The sequence below is a fragment of the Canis lupus genome, chromosome 8 (genome assembly GCF_011100685.1).
Source record: "Canis lupus familiaris isolate Mischka breed German Shepherd chromosome 8, alternate assembly UU_Cfam_GSD_1.0, whole genome shotgun sequence".
NCBI classification, from domain to species: Eukaryota; Metazoa; Chordata; class Mammalia; order Carnivora; family Canidae; genus Canis; species Canis lupus.
Window position 1 is genome coordinate 27,457,495 of NC_049229.1, and position 18,870 is coordinate 27,476,364.

At 43.2% G+C, this 18,870-nt stretch overlaps 1 long non-coding RNA gene across 1 annotated transcript; it reads right to left on the reverse strand.

The window, feature by feature from the left end:
* Positions 1-230: 230 nt before the first annotated feature.
* LOC111097031 lies at positions 231-18,342 on the reverse strand. The gene is made up of 4 exons (XR_005362859.1): positions 18,290-18,342; positions 16,965-17,036; positions 16,715-16,837; positions 231-665 (listed from the first exon to the last, which is right to left on the reverse strand). It is a non-coding gene; the product is annotated as an uncharacterized LOC111097031 (long non-coding RNA).
* Between the last annotated feature and the right edge of the window lie 528 nt (positions 18,343-18,870).

Sequence of the window (18,870 nt, forward strand, 5' to 3'; positions counted from 1 at the left end):
ATCAATTTATACTTCATATATATTCCCTGTAATATGAAAGTAGTTAGGGAGAAAAAAATGAAAACTAGGGAAGGGGTGCCTGCTGATTATTAACTGGCTTAATAATAGAGTTATTAGGAGAGAGGAATGAGAACTGCCTCAGATGCTAAAAAAGCTTACAACAGATGCTAAGGGGATACATCCTTTGAGAAACACTACATGCAATCAAACAGTATTTGCTTTCAATGGACTCAGTTAATGCACTTTAATATTAGTAAAAATCAAATTAGATCTTAGTCTTCTTAAAAAGCAGAGGCATCTTTGTGGGAATCTTAATTACCAGATGCAGGTAGTAGTTCTATGATATGTGTGCATGTGTTGGGGGGGGGTACGTGTATCAACACTTGCCATTTCCCTCTGAAGCTTCTAACACTTGGAAATTTGTCATAGAAGCTTTTCTCATCTGCAGTTCAAACACTTTTTTCAGCAGGAATTTAGCTGAAGTTGAAATCACCATCTGGCATCTCATATTGAACCAGGTCCTTTGTGTGCCAAGAACTTCTTCTTTTGGCAATGACGTTGACTGTGATCTTTCAAAAATGTTTCTTGGGTTGGCAGTCTTGACTGAACAGAGCAAGCAGCCTGTCTTGGAATTTAGGAAGAGATATGCTGAGCAAATTGTTGCCCTGGGAAGAAAAGTGCAAGGTGAAAAGTTGAACCTTAGGTTTTGAAACCCCAGAAGCCCTATCTTTTATTACTGAGCTAAAACCAGCTAGGGGGAAAAAATCTCAGCAATATAATTAGTAGCAGCAAAACGTTGCACACGACCAACAAAGGGGGTATTCAATTCAAACCAATAAATGCTCTTTAAGCACTCTCTAGGTGTGAAGTATTATCTTCCCTGCTGTAGGGGAGGGGTCTCCCTCCCAAGTAATTCACTACCTGGGGGCTGAAGGTGCTTAGGTAGAAACAAAGAAGCCTATACTGACGAGCGAGCGAGCTGTAGCTGACAGTCTGCCTCCTCCTGAATGCCTAGGGATCCCTTTTTACCCTTCCTGTCCTCCTGCATCAGTTTTGACATACTTTGCTTCCAATGGTTTGTACCTATGACTCTCCTGGATCGGATGTCCTTGAGCACTACAAACATATTATTCCAAGAGAGGAAGTGCTTAGGAGCAGAGTTCCTTGCTAGGGACTAGTTGGTGTAGGGGTAAGAAAGCCCAGCCCCTTGCCTTGGAGCAGGACATAAAACAATGTCCATATTTCTCTACTAAATGAGGCTGAGCCACTCCCTCTGGGACTTTGTCTAAAGCTTCACTTGCTCAGTCCCTTTCTCTTGTCTGCTTCCTTCTTTCATTCACTTGCCAATCTCTTCTGGGAACATTTCCCATAGAAAACACTTTCCTACAAATCCTCCTCTCAGGATCTGTTTCTGGGAACCTAACCTAAGACAGGAGCATAACAAGAATAGAAACAAAATGCTAGGAGAGCAAAGAAGAAATGACTAATTCTGCATGGATACCAAGGACCTTTCCATAGGTATTTGAACAAGGCCCTGAAGGGTAATTTGGATTTTGCCAGGTAGATAGAACTGAGGAACATCACAATATATCTAAGGATGATACATATATGTGCAGCTCTAAGGAAGGTAATAGTAGGGGGTGATAGGAAATGGGAGTGCTAAGGCAGGCTTGGAGTAACTGAAGATGAATCTTGAATGTTATTAAAGAGTTTAGACTTGTTAAAAATTGGTGATAGTGAACCATTCATTATAGGTTTCTGACCAGGGAAGAAACATGTTACATCTCACAGAAAATAACTGGTTGGAAAAACAAAAGATGAGTTGGTAGGATAAGAGATACACAATGGAAGCCAGTGGGGGGCGGGGTGTCACTTCAATATTCCGGGTGAGGATAATGAGGGACTGGCTTAGGGCATGGGAAGGAAAAGGGAAGGATGGATCTAGAGGTTGAATGAATAGGCTTGTCAACTAACTGGATGTAAGTGGAAAAACAAGAGCTATCCAAAGTGACTAAATGTTGGCTTGGATCAAAGAGTGAACAGTGATGCCTTCAACCAAGAGATAGAACCTAAAAGGAGAGAAAGACAGATGGGAGAGAGAAATCAGTGAGGTCATTTTTGGATATATTGAAATTGGATTAGACGTCTGAAAAAAAAATCCCTAATAACTCAAAAAATTTTTGAATGAAATCTGAAAATCATCTGAGAATAAAAAACAACTGAAAAATGGGATATTGGGGGAAATTGGGATATTCAGAGACTCATGAAGTTCTAGTTCAAGGTTAGACCACAGAAACACTTTTTAAAATTAGCTGCCTGAAAAAAAAAAATAATAAATAAATAAATAAAATTAGCTGCCTGGGCAGTCAATAAATTAAGTATCTGCCTTCAGCTTAGGTTATGATCCCACAGTCCTGGGATCAAGTCCCGCACAGGGCTCCCTGCTTAGCAGGGAGTCTGCTTCTCCCTCTCCCTCTGCTCCTCCTCCAGGTCATGTTCTCTCTTACTCTCTCTCTGTCAAATAAATAAATAAAATCTTTTTTAAAAAAACTTCGACACCCTTTAAGAATAAGAACACTTAAAAAAAAAAGAAGAAGAACACTTAAAATTCACTTGTGACAACAGCACAATGATTCAGTTTAACCAGGATCTTACTTTGCTGATGAAAACTAGAGTGCGGGTCTATATGGTCTGAAGATTAGATCTAATGTATTACATTTGTATGACTTTTTGGAGCATTCTGCAAAAGCAGACCCCCATGATACTGGTGCTGAAACAAGAAGAAACATCATGCTTTTAGTGTTCCCAACCTGTCATTTATCTACTGTAACACGTGACTGGCGGAGGAACTGCTAGAGTAGTATTTCCATCAACTGACAGTGGCCATTTCCTTAATTATTGCTGTTCATTTGTTGATGGCCTTGCATTGACTTAAAAAAAATAATTCAATATGTCCATGCACTGTATTGACATTTCAAGCAGCACACAATTAAAAGCAAAAGCTTCGGTTACAATGTTTCAGTTTAAGGGAAAAATCTACTTTATAGAAGATACATTGTTTCAAAAGCCAAATAATTTATAGGGCTACAGAAGGTCTCCCTACTCTGTAACAATATTACATTTAAACTCTTCTCTTTGAGAACCCTTGATACTTAGAGCAACCAATACTTCTTTCTACCTTAGGTAAGAAGTAGATTTTTGACACCAAAATACTCCTAGAAATAACACAGGAAAAGATGGTAGAAAATGTAAGGAGCAAGAGAAAGAGAACATTAACTGTGTTTATTCATTCATTCTCTTTTTCTCCCTCCTTCCTCCTCTTCCTCCCTTCTTTCCTCCCTCCCATTCCCCCTCCTCTACTTCCAGGAACATATGAGGATCTACTGTGTGCCAGAGAGTATACTAGGAGATAGAGACACCATACTGAGCAAGGGAAACATATGTGATCTCCATCCTCAGATAATTTAAGTCTATTATACTTGATTTCAGATTCTACTTGTAAATAAAGGATAATATCACTTGTCCTTCACTCCTGTTCTCTCACGTGTTCATATTGTATATTAAAGCATACTAGGTTCACCCATTTTGGGGGCAAATATGTCATGCATAACCCAACTAGGCTACCTTCACTTGAAATTCAGTTCTATCATTTTTTAAAAAAGACTTTATTTATTTATTCATGAGACACACACACACACACACAGAGGGAGAAGAGAGAGAGAGAGAGAGAGAGGCAGAAACACAGGCAGAGGGAGAAGCAGGCTCCACACAGGGAGCCCGATGTGGGACTCTATCCTGGGACTCCAGGATCACGCCCCAGGCCAAAGGCAGGCGCTAAACCACTGAGCCACCCAGGGATCCCCAGTTCTATCATTTAATAATTGTGTACATTTGGCCAAATGACTTAACTGTTTGACCCTCCAACTCTTTATGTATTAAGCATAGATAATAGCATATGCCTTGTGGGACAGTTGTATTACATTTAGAACTTAGAATGGGCTCTGGTACACAGTGGGCAATCAACTGGTGTTACCCATTATTATTTTTGGCATGCACAGGAATAAACAGAAGAAATAGGCCACATCTTTCAAAGAGCTTATCGTTTTGCAGTTGGAGACAGGTACACAGATAAAGGCAATAAAGTGTGGTGAGTGAATGATGAAGAAAGAATATTTAGGCTATAGTTGGGGGTGGACACAAAGAAGGGAGTGGTGAATTCTTTTAGCTAACTCTTTTGAGATGGATGTAATATCAATCCCAAGTAGTTTCTTATTTCCCTGACTCTCAGGTAAATGATCCTTCCCCATTAGATGCTTGTTTTGCTTGCTTTATTTGCCCATAGTTATTTGACTGTGAATAATTATGTAAGCACAAATACTGGCCTAATTGTTGTTCCTCTTTATTTACACCCTGAATAAAGGAGCTTACCATAATTGGTAAAACTGGGTTAACGTTTTCCTCATTTCTTATGTTCAGTGACATATTTCTTATAGAAATCAGAGTTGTTTGTACAAAGGGAAAATAGGCCTTTTCTTATCCCAGGAAGTGGTTTTCCTTTGGCTCATGACTGGCTAAGTTATAGTCATCTGATTTAATTATGGCCAACAGGAACCAAGGTAAGCTGGAGGTTCTGGGAAAGATTTTTCTTAATACTATGAGACTGGTGGAAGGAAACACTAAGTATTCTTCTCTGGATGTTATTGGTCTGCACATGATGGCTGGTACTGCTGCAGCCATCCTGTGACCATGAGGAGAGATATTGTGGATATCCTAAGGATGGAAAAGTAAAAAGATGGCAATAAACTGGGTTCCCTGAAGACTCCTTGAGCTACCAGATTTACCAACTTGAGACTTGATCCACCTCCAAACTTCTTGTTGTATGAGAAAATAACCCCTTAATTGTTTAAGCTACTTTTAGAGGGGTTTTCTGTTAACTTTCAGTTAACTCCTTGTGGTAACTTGTCCCCAGGTATTTGGAGGCACTTCCCTGTAGAAAAATCATACATACTCTCCCTTTTAAGCCTAAGCATAGTCATATGACTCACTCTGACAAAAGAAATATGAACAACATGATGGGTCATTTTTAGGTAAAAATTCAAGAGCCAACATGCAGTTTGTCACATTTCTTCTCCACTATGATCCGGGAAGCCTATTGAGATGGGGCCTCTGCCAGCCTGATTCCACAGTAAGCAAGACCTTCTTGTCCCTTCCATGGGGGACTTCTAGCATGAACAAGAAGAGAACTATCATTTTAACCTGCTGTAATGTGTTGTGACCACAGCTAATCTGGCTTAACTGCCAAACATCCCAAAAGCTATAGTGTATCAATGAAATGAAGACAAGAGCTTGAGATACATAAGCTCAACTCTGAGTTACTGCAAAAAACAGGCTCTCAAAAAACAAAAAAAAAACAAAAAAAAAACAGGCTCTCCCTGCCCATTCCACACACTTCCTGTTCAGTGAGATGAGCCTCAGAATGGTAGGGAATTTAATCTGAAGAATGCTTTAAAAATGCCTTCAAGTGGATGCATTATTCAGAGTAAATTAATCACAACTTATTAAGTGTCTCTTCAGTGAGCTCACCTTATCACTTTGCCCCACCATGCTCCTCTGTAATGACCCCAATGTGCTCTCTTCTAACCACATCTACCTATGTGCACCACCCCCAGGGGGCTGGGTAATGTCTCCACAATCATAGAACTGAATTTTCGATGCACAAATAAGAAATGAGGGTGACACCTTGGTGGGTGAGACAGGAAGATAGTGCGGGTGATAGCTAACACTTATATTGCACTTGTTCTATGCCAGGTGCCATCCTAAGCACTTTATACACAGTACCTCCCTTCCTCCCCACCTTAAGTGGCAGATATTGTTATCTCCAATTACAGATGGACAGAGCACAGAGAGAGAGGTGAAGTGTTTTGTCCAAAGTCAAGCAAATAAAATCTGGTGACACTCAGATTCGATTTCAGGCAATCTGGCTCCAGAGTTGTGCTTTAAAAAAAAAAAAAAAAAAAAAAAAAAATATATATATATATATATATATATATATATATATATATATATAGAGAGAGAGAGAGAGAGAGAGAGAGAGAGAGAGAGAGAGAGAGAGAGAGAACGAGCAAGCTGGGGGAGGGGGGTGCAGAGGGAGAAGGACAAGCTGACTCCATGATCTGAACTGAAACCAAGAGTCGGACGCTCAACTGACTGAGCCATCCAGATGCCTCCAAGAGTTGTATTCTAATTATGATGCTTAACCAAGTTCTTGGGGCCACAGTTCCTGGAGAAGCAAGAGGTTAAGAGCCCAGTTTCACCTGACTGAAAACCCAGGTGGGTATTGTTTCACAGTTTGCAAACATGTCTACATTCCTGGTTTTCCCAGCTGTAGGATGGCACTTTGTGACATAACAGGCTGGTGAAGACCCCAGCATTGAGCTGGGCCTTGATAATGTTATTGGGGCTGCCTGTAGCTTCTAGGAAAATCCCCCCGGGCGGGGGGGGGGAGCAGAAGTCTTGGGCTTTTGAAAAGTCATGCACAAATATGAAATGATTGGGAATGTCCCTAGGAGTCTGTCGGAGGGTATGGATGGTAAGGTGACAAGACCTAGGAAAGGCGGTGTGGAGAGTCATTTCTGAGATCTGCAGACAGAAAAGCAGCTGATCTGTACTTGATGCATTGGAAGGAAGGCTAGATAAGCCCTCTGGACCAACTGTGATTTAAGAGGTTTGGGGGCAGGGTGGCATTTTCCTGAGGCCTAAATGGTGTGCATGCATTTACATGCATATGCATAGGGAGGTAAGAGCAAGGAGCTCAGAACCTAAAATTGTTTCAGAAAAGCTTTGGAAGTGTGGCTCAAGAGAGAGAACTTAGTTTGGGAAAATGCAGTTAACTACCAGCAAGTCCTTTAGGTTGTATCTCTAAAATATATTTTGAATTTGAACACTTCTCACCATCTCCACTAGGGCCACTGCCAGCAGCCCACTTGGGGTCACCATTGTGGCTCTCCTAGACTCTCTCATCAATCCAGCTGGTCTCCCTGCTTCCATTCCTGCCCTTGTCCCATCCATTTGCCTCGCAGGAGACAGAGTGATCTTTAAAAGTACGCAGTCAGTTCCTGTGGCTTCCTCTCACTCTTAGAATAAACTCCAAATCTTTACTACAAAAGCTGGCTCTGCCTAACACCCGCATCTCATCTCTCACTACTCTTCCCCAAAGTCCAGCCCCACGGGCCACACTTCGGTCATAGGGGCATACCAAGCTCCTTCCTGCATTAGTCGTTTCCTTTGCCAGAGGTACCCCATCCCCACCCCCAGCTCTTTGCATTGCTGGCTCCTTCCCCTCCAGGGATCCAAACATGACTGCCTCCAATTCCCCAACCACCCTGTTCCCTGCCCCTCACCCTCTCTCAGCATCCTCTATACCATTAGCAGATTTCCTTTCCTTCACAGTACTCAACACTGTCTGAAATGCTCTTATTCATTCATTTGCTTATTTACAGAGCTGTTGCCAGTCTTCTCCACCCCCCAATCCCCCCCCACCCCCATTAGCCTGACTGTGCCTTGTTCATGGCTAGTATCCCCAGCACCTAGATAAGTTTCCAGTGCACAGAGATTCCACAAACTAAGAAGTAAGTAATTTACATTTAATTTCCATCAGTAATACATTTCAAACAATTTACTTATACACCCCGGTGGAATAAAGGAGAAAAAATTAATTTTATTTACATTTAATTGAATATTGATGTATTCTTTGGATGATGGAATGGAATAGTGATATCTGAACACAATTTTTTTTTTCTGAACACAATTTTGTGAGGTTAATCTACCCCTAGAAAATCTGAAATTACATACGGTTCAGAATAAATTAGTTTTACATAGAAAATTAAAAACCCAGGAGCCACGATTGATAGGTTCTTACGTTTAAATATTAAGAAACTATAATATTAAAATACTACGAAAATGTAAAATATAAGCTACAAGGTGTCTAATAAGGAGTTTATACTTAGGGCAAACAATACAATGTCAAAATCCAGCTAATCATATTTTCTTTACTGATTTCTTTGAATAATATAATGGTACTGAATGTTTATTTGGAGCCAGTTGAAATATTAACATTATACTTGGGTATTAGCTGCATTTGCTCGTTTGCCTTAGTTCTGGATTGGATTCAACATTGTTATATTTAAAGATTCTTAATGGAGAGCTCTCTAGGATATATTCATCTTCAATCCACATATGACTAAATTTGGTCATATTTGCTGATTGTATATAGAGCCCTTCCTGAGAAGTAAATATTAATGCTGACTGGTTTTGAAAAAAGAACCCTTGGGGCACCTCTTCTTTCCATTTTTAGACACCTCTGTTAGCTGCTTTAGCACTTGGGTAGAAGTGTTTTTAAAGGAGCCTGTGAAGATTTGGAAAAGATTTTATTTTTAATATCCCAGATTGCATTCTCTGCATTTGGTTGGTTTTGTTACATGTGCTCCATCTGTCTTGGAGATATGGAAGACTCAGTAGGGAAAAATGGAAAGGGCAAAATTGTTTCCCTAGCTCCATAAAATATCTAAAAATTACTTCACATGTAGGATCTGGCGCATGGATTCCTCCACTTCTAACTTCTACACTACCCAGGTCCTGTCCATCTTCCCTCCAAAGCAGGAAGAGAAGAAATTGCTCAGTTACTCCCTGGTTAGAAAGTGTGCAATGGTGGGATGCCTAGATGGCTCAATGGGTGAGCGTCTGCATTCAGCTCAGGTCATGATCCCAGGGTCTTGGGATTGAGTCCTGCATCCTGCTCCCTGCAGGGAACTTGCTTCTCCCTCTGCCTATGTCTCTGCCTCTTTCTCAGTGTCTCTCATGAATAAATAAATAAAGTCTAAAAAAAAAAAAAAAAAAGTTGGGACACCTGGGTGGCTCAGAGGTTGGGCATCTGCCTTAGGCTCAGGGCATGATCCCAGGATCCTGGATCCAGTACCATGTCAGGCTCCCCGTGGGGAGCCTGCTTCTCCCTCTGCCTAAGTCTCTGTGTCTCTCATGAATAAATAAATAAATCTTAAAAGAAAAAAAAAAGGGTGCAAGGGCAAAAGCCTTTCACAAAACCCCCACTTTGAAAGACTTCTTTAAGACTTCTTATCATTTCAGGTGAATTTAATGAACATACAAATTGGCTCTTTTATGATGAATACTCTTAAAGTAAAATAAATTTCCTCACTGGCTACAGTTGATCTGGGATTTCTGATATCATTCTTTAATGTTTCAGGCTAAGTACTGGATGAAAAAACCTGAAAAACCAAACAAAACATTTCTTTGCCTATCCCCAGCTGCACCTGATAGAGAAAGAAGTGGAAATCTTACTCCCCATTGGACATTACATCCAATTTCAAGCCTCTATTATCTTTTTTAAAAGCCACTGGAGAATACCTAGTAAAGTTTTTTGTTTCTTGGAAAATCAGCCGGTTATATTGGTAATGGGAGCTCTTCATGGACAGGGTGTCTGGGAGATATAAGTACTTTTATCCATCCCACCATTGTTTAACATTATATTTGTGCATTTATTGAGGGTCTTGTAGCCTTAGAATGTGCACTTTTGGAGACTACAGATCTTCTATGATATTTGGAACACCCAATGAAATATGGATTCTTCAGTATCATCTTAAAAGGGACTTAATCTGGAGCTATGAAGTAATACTTCTTTGGTGTGTGTTTATCTGCAAATGAACAGAATTAATTCTTCAACAAGCAAAACAGCCCTGACTTTATAAGCCTACTGAATTGAGATAATGCTAGTATCCTGGTTTAATTTGGGGAGGATTATTTTTTTTTTAATTTTTATTTATGATAGTCACACACAGAGAGAGAGAGGCAAAGACACAGGCAGAGGGAGAAGCAGGCTCCATGCACTGGAAGCCCGACATGGGACTCGATCCCGGGTCTCCAGGATCGCGCTCTGGGCCAAAGGCAGGCGCCAAACCGCTGCGCCACCCAGGGATCCCTGGGGAGGATTATTATTTTAGAAAGATCAGAAATAAAGTATTGTCAATCAAAAGTAGATTATTAGAGGTGATATTTAAATACTATATGATATTTAAGGCTGGCTTTACAGTTTACAAATCATTGCTCAAGCTAATAAACTTACGCATTAGTGCCTACCTCATATAATATCAAATTTTCTCATATCCTATGACTCATTTGAGAGCTCTGTTCACTTGTCATCAATATCTCCTATCCTGTTACAAGACCTTGTCATCACCTAGAACTGTTTCACCTCTGGCATCTTAAACTTTGAAATTCCACTCTGACCTCAACCCTATACCCTCCCTCCCCTAACCACCATCCCTCCCATCTTAGTCTTTTTTTTTTTTAAGATTTATTTATTTATTTTAGTGAGAGAGTGAGCAGGGGGAGGAGCAGAGCAAGAAACAGAATCCTGAAGCGATTCCCTGCTGAGCTTGGGGTCTGACATGGGGCTCAATCTCAGGACCCTGAGATCATGACCTGGGTGGAAATTGAGAGTCAGCTGCTTAACGGACTGAGCCCCTCAGGTACTCACCCATTTTCAGTCTTGCCAAGGCATCTGGCCTTCAGCCTCCCCAACTAATAGCCTCCAACCCTCTTGGGTTGAAGGACATTCTCATTATCAGATACAAGCTCTTTACCTTTGACTTAATGGCACAGCCAGTCAACAAATCCTCAACTTTGGATCCATCTGTTTTCTTTGGCCCCAAGTTTTACTGGAGAAAATCACATAACACATAATCATGCAGTCAGGTGCTAATACAAATTTTGAATTTCATACTTCAACCGGGCACTCAAGAGGACCTGCAATTCAAGACCATCTGATCACTCCTAATTGATTGCTTGTGTAACCAACCTGATGTGAGACACATGGAACTGGATAACACGAATCACAGACACTTAGGACAGAGCTGTATTGAATACATTATATACATTAAAAATAGTAAGATTCATTCCCCCACCCCGGATTTCATGTGGGCCAAAATTTCCCCATTTTTTGGTATGTATTTCTTATTTTCACTTTCTTTTGCAGTTTTCCAAATAGATTACTTCTTCCCCCCCCCCCCCCCCAAATAGATTACCTCTTTAAGAGTTTAGAAGAATAGAGGTGCCTGGGTGGCTCGGTTGGTTAAGCATCTGGCTTCAGCTCAGGTCATGATCTCAGGGTCCTGGGATGGAACCCCATATCTGGGCTCCCTGCTCAGCAGGGAGTCTGCTTCTCCCTCTCCCTCTGTCCCTCCTTCCCTCCCTCCCTCATTCATGCTCTCTCTCTTTCAAATAAATAAATAAAATATTTTTTAAAAAGTTTAGAAGAATACTAAAGAATTTATGATAAATAGGTACACCTGGGTGGCTCAGTGGTTGAGCGTCTGCTTTCAGCTCAGGGTCATGATCCCGGGTCCTGGAACTGAGTCCCGCATCGGGCTCCCTGCATGGAGCCTGCTTCTCCCTCTGCCTGTGTCTCTGCCTCTCTCATGAATAAATAAATAAAATCTTAAAAAAAAGAATTTTTAAAAAACAGAAAATATTTACTATATATCCACTGTGGGCTAAGCAATATTGCAGGTGTAGGGATACAGTAGTGAGGAAAATAAACAGTTCTGCCCTCAGAGAGTTTATATTTTAGTAGCAAGGAATGGAAAATAGGCAAATAAGTAAAATATATACTGTCAGAAAGTTATAGGTGGGCCTATAGAATCCTAGGAAGGGAGTGGAGGTTGTGAGCTATGCTGTGGAGAGGCTGCTTCCCATACTGGGTACAAGTATGAGCCGGATTGCTTGGATTCAAATCCTATAGGTCTGGCACTTACTATATGTGTGGCGCTGGACAAGTTGCTTAATGTCTCTATGACTCAGTTTCCTTATCTGTAAAAGGAAGATTTTCATAGTACCAATATCACAGGGACCATTAAGAGGATTAAATGACTTACTACACAAGTAACATATCCCCTGATAGACACTACACAATAGTCAGCTAGTTTAAATAGCTGTCTCATCATTGCTCTCACCTCTCTCCTTCACAGCCTGTGCCCTCGAGGCAGAGATAGAATCACCTTGAAGGGAATGCCCCTTGCTTGGTGAAGTCACTCACTTCCTGGGCCCTCAGACAGGCCCTAGCAATGTGTTCATGTGGTGCTTTTATCAAGTTTGCGAAAGTAAGATACATATTTTTTTTCAGTAGGATAATTTTTAAAAGATTTTATTTTTATTAGAGAGAGCATAAGCAGGGGGAGCAGAGGCAGAGGGAGAGGGAGAAAGCAGGCTCCCAGCTGACAGGGAGCCCAAAGTGGGGCTTGATCCCAGGACCCTGGGATCATGATCTGAGCTGAGGGCAGACACTTAACCGACTGAACCACCCAGGTGCCCCTAAAATAAGATATTTTAATTGCACTGGTTAAGACGTCAATATTACGTAGCACTGAGGTAGCTTTAGGGATCTGGGGATTCAGCCTAAGGAAATAAAATTGGAGACACATTTAGTTTGAGTTTAGTGGGGAACGTCTATGTGTTTGGTCACTTCCACACCAGTTTCAGTCACTGCTGGCCATCACAGTGTAGAGGCAGCTTCCAGGCCTCCTACCACCCACTGCGCGTGCCATAGGTGCAGGGTAGGACCGGGTGAAGGGAATGTGTCCCATATAGGGTGACAGCAGATGTGCAGGGGTAGAGGGGAAACCAGGGTTTGAAATGTACAGAGCCAGAAGTTGGTCTTCTGGAAAGTTGGAAAGTTCTTGTAATACTTTGATGTATAAAATTATAAGCAAAGGATTTGGTTCTCAGGGCATAGTCAAGGCAGCAATCCTTCCCTGTCAGGAACATACTAGATAATGCAACATTAATAATTATTAATGCGTTTTGATGGATTGAATGTTTATGTGACTTTCCCCCCTTTATATGTTGAAGTCCTAACACCCAACATAATGGTATTGAGAGATGGGGCCTTCTAACTCAGTTTAGATGTGGTCATGAGGGTAGGGTCCTTATGATGGAGTGAGTGGCCTTCTAAGAAGAGACAGAAGAGGGGCACTTGGGTGGTTCAGTGGTTGAGCATCTGCCTTCAGCTCAGGGTGTGATCCAAAGTGTAAGTCTGAATGACACATGATCTGAGTCCTACGAGCCACTGGAAAATAATCTAACTGACTGGATTGATAACATAAAAACAGGAATGTGGGGCATCTGGGTGGCTCAGTGGTTAAGCTTCTGCCTCCGGCTCAGGGCGTGATGGTCCTGGGATCAAGTCCCACATCAGCCTCTCCGCACGGAGCCTGCTTCTCCCTCCACTGATGTCTCTTCCTCTCTCTGTGTGTCTCTCATGAATAAATAAATAAAAGCTTTAAAAAAAGAGAGACTGGAGACCTTGCTCTTTTTCTCTTTGCCGTGTGAGCATACAGTGAGAAGGCAGCCATCTGCAAGACAGGAAGAGGGCTCTGACCAGAATCTGACCCTGCTGGCACCTGATCTCAGACTTCATGGTCTCTAGACCTGTGAGAAATAAATGTCTGTTGTTTAAGCCACCCAGTTTAGGCTATTCTGTTATAGCAGCCTAAGCTAAGACACACTTTAAACTTGTTTTTTTCTATTTTAATGGGAATCATATTAGAGAGAATTGTAATTCCTGCATTTGCAGACCAGAACCCCATAGCAGTACCACAAACAGCAGGTGGTCTGTGTGTGAAGTTGTGAGCTTTATGCATCCCACCCATCAATAGTAGAGAAATAAATTTAAACCAAGCACATGAGAAGAAATCATTGAATTCTTCTTCTACTCTCTCTTTAGAAAATATTACAAAGTTATTTTCACTTTAGAGATGATCAGAGTCTATAGCCATACATGTAGGGGAAAATAAAGTATAGTAGGGACATGCCAGTCAACAAATATAAATCATATAATTTGTGTGATTTCTTTTCTCATTCTAAACAATATCCACTTTGTCCCTCACTTTGATTTTGTAAATTGTGTGTTTTTTCTTAAACAGGCCCTCCTCCCGAACAGGCACGCAAGCCTGGACCTACTTCCATCAGGAGGAAACAGGAATGAGGGAATGCCTTGGCTTTTCCTTCTCACCTCTCCCAGATGGATCTGTGTGTTCTGTTGTACTTACCATCCTTTGTCTCAGAAGGGGAGTGGATGGCCCTTCTCATTCCCTTCATCTGTACACTGATGGCCCCTGGCCTCTGACCCTATCACCCACCTCTTCCAGTGACTCTCTCTCCTCACTGATGGCCCCACCTCTGGATGAGCATGTTCCTGCTCCTTGCTGGCTTCCTTTTGAGCAAGCATGCTCAAAAGTGTCATCCCTTGACTCTGACGCCCACCCCCTGCCTTCCTCTGTTTTAGAGGCTTCCTGACTCTTGCCCTCTCTCCTCATTAAATGTTTTGAAAGACAAGCTCAGATATAGGGCCTCCGCTTCCTCATTCCTCATTGCATTGAGATCTGGTTTCTTGCAGCTTTTGGGAATCGTCCCCTAGACTTGCCACTGCTGGCCTCTGGCCTCGGATTAGTCTTCATCTAATGAGGCCTCTCCGCTGCCTCTGCCAATGTCTTCACCACCCTCTCCTGCATCCTTTCTGTTCTGGCCCCCATGGCCGGTTCTCCCCATTCACCTCCTTCCCCTTGGACCACTTGATCTCGGTCTCTTTTTTTGCCTCCTCTGCTTCCTGGGTTCCTGGGTTCCCTGCCAGTGTCCCCCAGGCTCCGGCTCAGATCATTGGTCTCCCATCTCACACACTCTTCCTGGATGTGCCTGTTTGCTCTCTCACAAATCTCTGCTGTGGACTCTGCAATGAGATTTCTATTCCCGTGGTTGCTCCTGAACTTTGTAGCCACATTTCCAGCTTGCCACTAGAAAGCTCCAACTGCTTCTTGTACCTAACACCTTCACAAATGAAGATCTTCCTTCACATCCTTCCTACACCTCTCCTTACCCATGTTCTCCAGGGTAGAAGGTGCCACCGTTGATTGCTAAGGTACTCTTGAAGACTCCAGGCTTTCCTCCTTCCCCCTCACACCTCATCGCTAATCATTAACAAGCATTACTTATTTACCTTTCAGTTAGGTGTTCTTAACCTTTTTTTTGTTTTTGAACCATGAAGCCTCTTGACTGTGTGGGGAAGACTTTGGATTGCTTCAAGAATAATGCTTTTTAGAGCATGAAACAATACAAAGGGTCACAAAAGGAATAATTTTTTGAAAATATAGTTTCCAAAGTTATAAAAAGTTTTGGTATGGTAACACATGTAATAATGCACTAATATACTATTAAATACTCAGATCCAATGTCAGGTCTAATTACCATCATTTTCAAGTAGTGATGAACACAAACAATACTCAGATTCTCGGTGAAATGTGATGTGAAAAATCTGTAATTTCTGTTAAGGACAAAGCCATAAATATTGCTAACGTTGCTACAGTAGTGTTCTTATATTAATCATCAGAGAATAAAACACACTTTAGTAAGAGAAAAGTAAAAATAAAGATATAATATTCCCCCCCCCACACAAGTTTACAAACCCCTTGAGTTCTTTCCAAGTAAAGAATGCCCGCTTTAAAATGATCTCTGGCACATGCTTCCTCCTTTCCAATCCTCCGGCCACTGACCTAATTAGGGTCCTTCTGTCCACATGGAGGCCCCTGATTGGCTCCTCCTCTTCCTTCACAGCCTGATCTTATTATTGCCGTTTTCCCAGCATACCTGAGCAGAGCTCCCCCCCCCCCCCATCCAGTCACCTAAACTGGGTGCTGAGCATCAGACCTTGTCTTCTCAGTAGAACTCAGAGTCATCTGCCTTCTCCACCTGGCTTGACAGCCTCATTTGCATCAGATGGCTCACAGCCACCTTACTGCTGCCCTAGCTTTGCCCCACCAATCCTTCCAGAAACACAGATCTCTCTAAAACCCAAATCTGATAACGACTCCCCATTGTTTCCAATCATCTCCCCATTATCAGTATAAAATTTGGGCCCCCTAGCATCCTGTGGCTTTTGCCCACCTTTCCACCCAGCTTCTGCAACTCTGTTCCAGCCACTTCTCACTTCCAGAATGACCCAAACTGGAGGATCATTGGGGGTTAGAGCAAGGGCTCTGAAGCCAGACTCCCTCAGTTCAAATCCTGACTGCACCACTCACTCAGTGTGTGACCTCGAAAAATCACTCCATCCTCTGTGCCTCAGGGACCTGAGCTTTAAAATGAAGTCATAAGGGATCCCTGGATGGTTCAGTGGTTTGATGCCCATCGTCTGCCCAGGGCATGACCCTGGAGTCCCGGGATCGAGTCCCACATCGGGCTCCCTGCATGGAGCCTGCTTCTTTCTCTGCCTATGTCTCTGCCTCTCTCTCTCTCTCTCTGTGTGTGTCTCTCATGAATAAATAAATAAAATCTTAAAAAAAAAAAAAAATGAAGTCATAAGAGCACTTGCCCCACAAGGTTGTGAGAACTAAGTGTAGGACACATGCCAAGTGTTCAGAATGGGGCCATGATGTATAGAAAAGCTCAATGACAGAAGGACCCTGTCACTATGCCATGTTGCTCACCTGGGGAATGGCCTTTCTCATTTTCTGCGTGGCCAACTAGTCCATTAAGACTCCGCTCAGGCATCTCCTCCTCCTGAGAACCTTCCAGGACCTGGAAGGACCGGGCAAGGCTTCCAGGCTGGCAGGACAGGGCAAGGCTGGGGGCTCTGTGGCCCCCACCCACTCACCACTTAGCTGTATCCCACACAGAATGTGTGGTCCTCTGGGTGCAGGGTGTGGCTCCCTCCCTTGGTAATCCAGGAACTGCAGAGAGCCAAGCACAGGGTGGGTGTTCAGGGAGTGTTTAGAGGCTGAATGGATTATAGAGAGAATGCAAATCAAAGGACAAAGTGTTAAAATAAAGAGGAGCCAGTTCTCTCCTACTCTCCCGACAATTTGCTTTTTCAAAGTATCGTATACAATGTGGACTTATCTTACCGTCTTTCTGAGTGGTCCTGTCTGTAGTGAGCTCCTCCCTGGCCAATTCTTGGGCCTGATAGCATCATGCTTCTGAAAAAGAGGAAAAATGCAGTGTGTGGGGATGGGGGATGGGAGGGCGGGCAGGACGCTGGGCAACTAGGAAGCCCTCAGGACAGGACTGGCACTTATATTCTTTTAGCAAAGGAGACTACAACAGTAGAAGCAAGAATTGAAGCATATTTTTAAGAATGGAAGAGAAAAAACCTGCTGTGCTTTTCTGGCAAAGGGTATATCCAACATGGCAAAGGCCCTGACTTTACTCAGAGCTGTCCTCATTCTTTCCTTTTCAAACATGATGAAATAATTCATGTCTTGGGAAAAGGTAAAAACAATGCAGAAGGGTAGAAATTAAAAACACAAACACAAACTGCCTATTTCCCATAGGCAATCTCTGCTTCTGTGCAGATTTAAAAATACACACAGGGAAGCTTGCAGTTGCAGGTTCAGTAGGGCTACAACCATGCTCAAAACATCAGAAGTGTAAAATTACTCCTGGATTTGTCCAGAGAGACAACACTGGAAGGAAGAAAACAACTTAAAATATGACCCGTCCAGGAACCCTTTCCATCAGAGATAGTCTGCGGGTGTAGGCACCCAGAAAGGAGGGCAGGCTTTAGAGTTTCATTCTAGGCTGTGTCCTTCTCCTTGATGACCCTGGGAGAAAGGGTCCATCCTCAAAGAGCAGTAAGGAGAGCCTAGCATTTCAGGATGCTCTAGGCAATCAGGCCACCCACCCCTGTTAGTCAGGGAGGCTGCGATTTAGAAATGCCTGAGTTGGGGAATCTGGGTGGTTCAGTGGTTGAGTGTCTTCCCCTGGCTCAAGTCATGATCCCCAGGTCCTGGAATCAAGTCCCCCATGGGGCTCCCCACAGGGAGCCTGCTTCTCCTCTGCCTATGTCTCTGTCTCTCATGAATAAATAAATAAAACCTGAAAGAAAGAAGAAAGAAAGAAAGAAAGAAAGAAAGAAAGAAAGAAAGAAAGGAAGAAAGAAAGAAAGAAAGAAAGAAAGAAAAGAAAGAAAAGAAAGAAAGAGAGGATCCCTGGGTGGCGCAGCGGTTTGGCGTCTGCCTTTGGCCCAGGGCGCGATCCTGGAGACCCGGGATTGAATCCCACGTCGGGCTCCCGGTGCATGGAGCCTGCTTCTCCCTCTGCCTGAGTCTCTGCCTCTCTCTCTCTCTCTCTGTGTGACTATCATAAATAAATAAAAAATAAAAAAAGAAAGAAAGAAGGAAAGAAAGAAAGGAAGGGGGATCCCTGGGTGGCGCAGTGGTTTAGCGCCTACCTTTGGCCCGGGGCCTGATCCTGGAGACCCGGGATCGAATCCCACGTCGGGCTCCCGGTGCATGGAGCCTGCTTCTCCCTCTGCCTGTGTCTCTGCCTCTCTCTCTCTCTCTCTCTCTCTCTCTGTGACTATCATAAATAAAAAAAAAAAAAAAAAGAAAGAAAGGAAGGCCTGGGTTGGAGGCCCACAGTGAGATGAGGGAAGGCTGGCCTCTTTGGGGCTGGGCTGGGCACGGGGATGTGGGTACAAGGAGGGACCTCAGCCCAGGTGCCACCTTCCCCAGCTACCATCACTCCTGTGGCTCGTCACGCCAGACAAGGGCAGAGGGAAGCACAGCCCCCGCCCCGTGGGTCAAGGATTGGGCAAGCAGAAGCAACAGCTGGGCCAGGGATTGGGCAAGCAGAAGCAACAGCTGGGTGAGGGGAAGCCCAGGGCCAGAGCCAGCAGGGCAGCCTGGGAGGAGCCTAAAAATAAACTCCAGCCTGCCGGCCTAACAAAGGCCTGTTGTGAGGCGCAGCAAGGGAGGACTGTCCTGGGTGCTCCTTGCGGGCTGCTCCAGAGCCACGTGGGGAGTGAGCCCA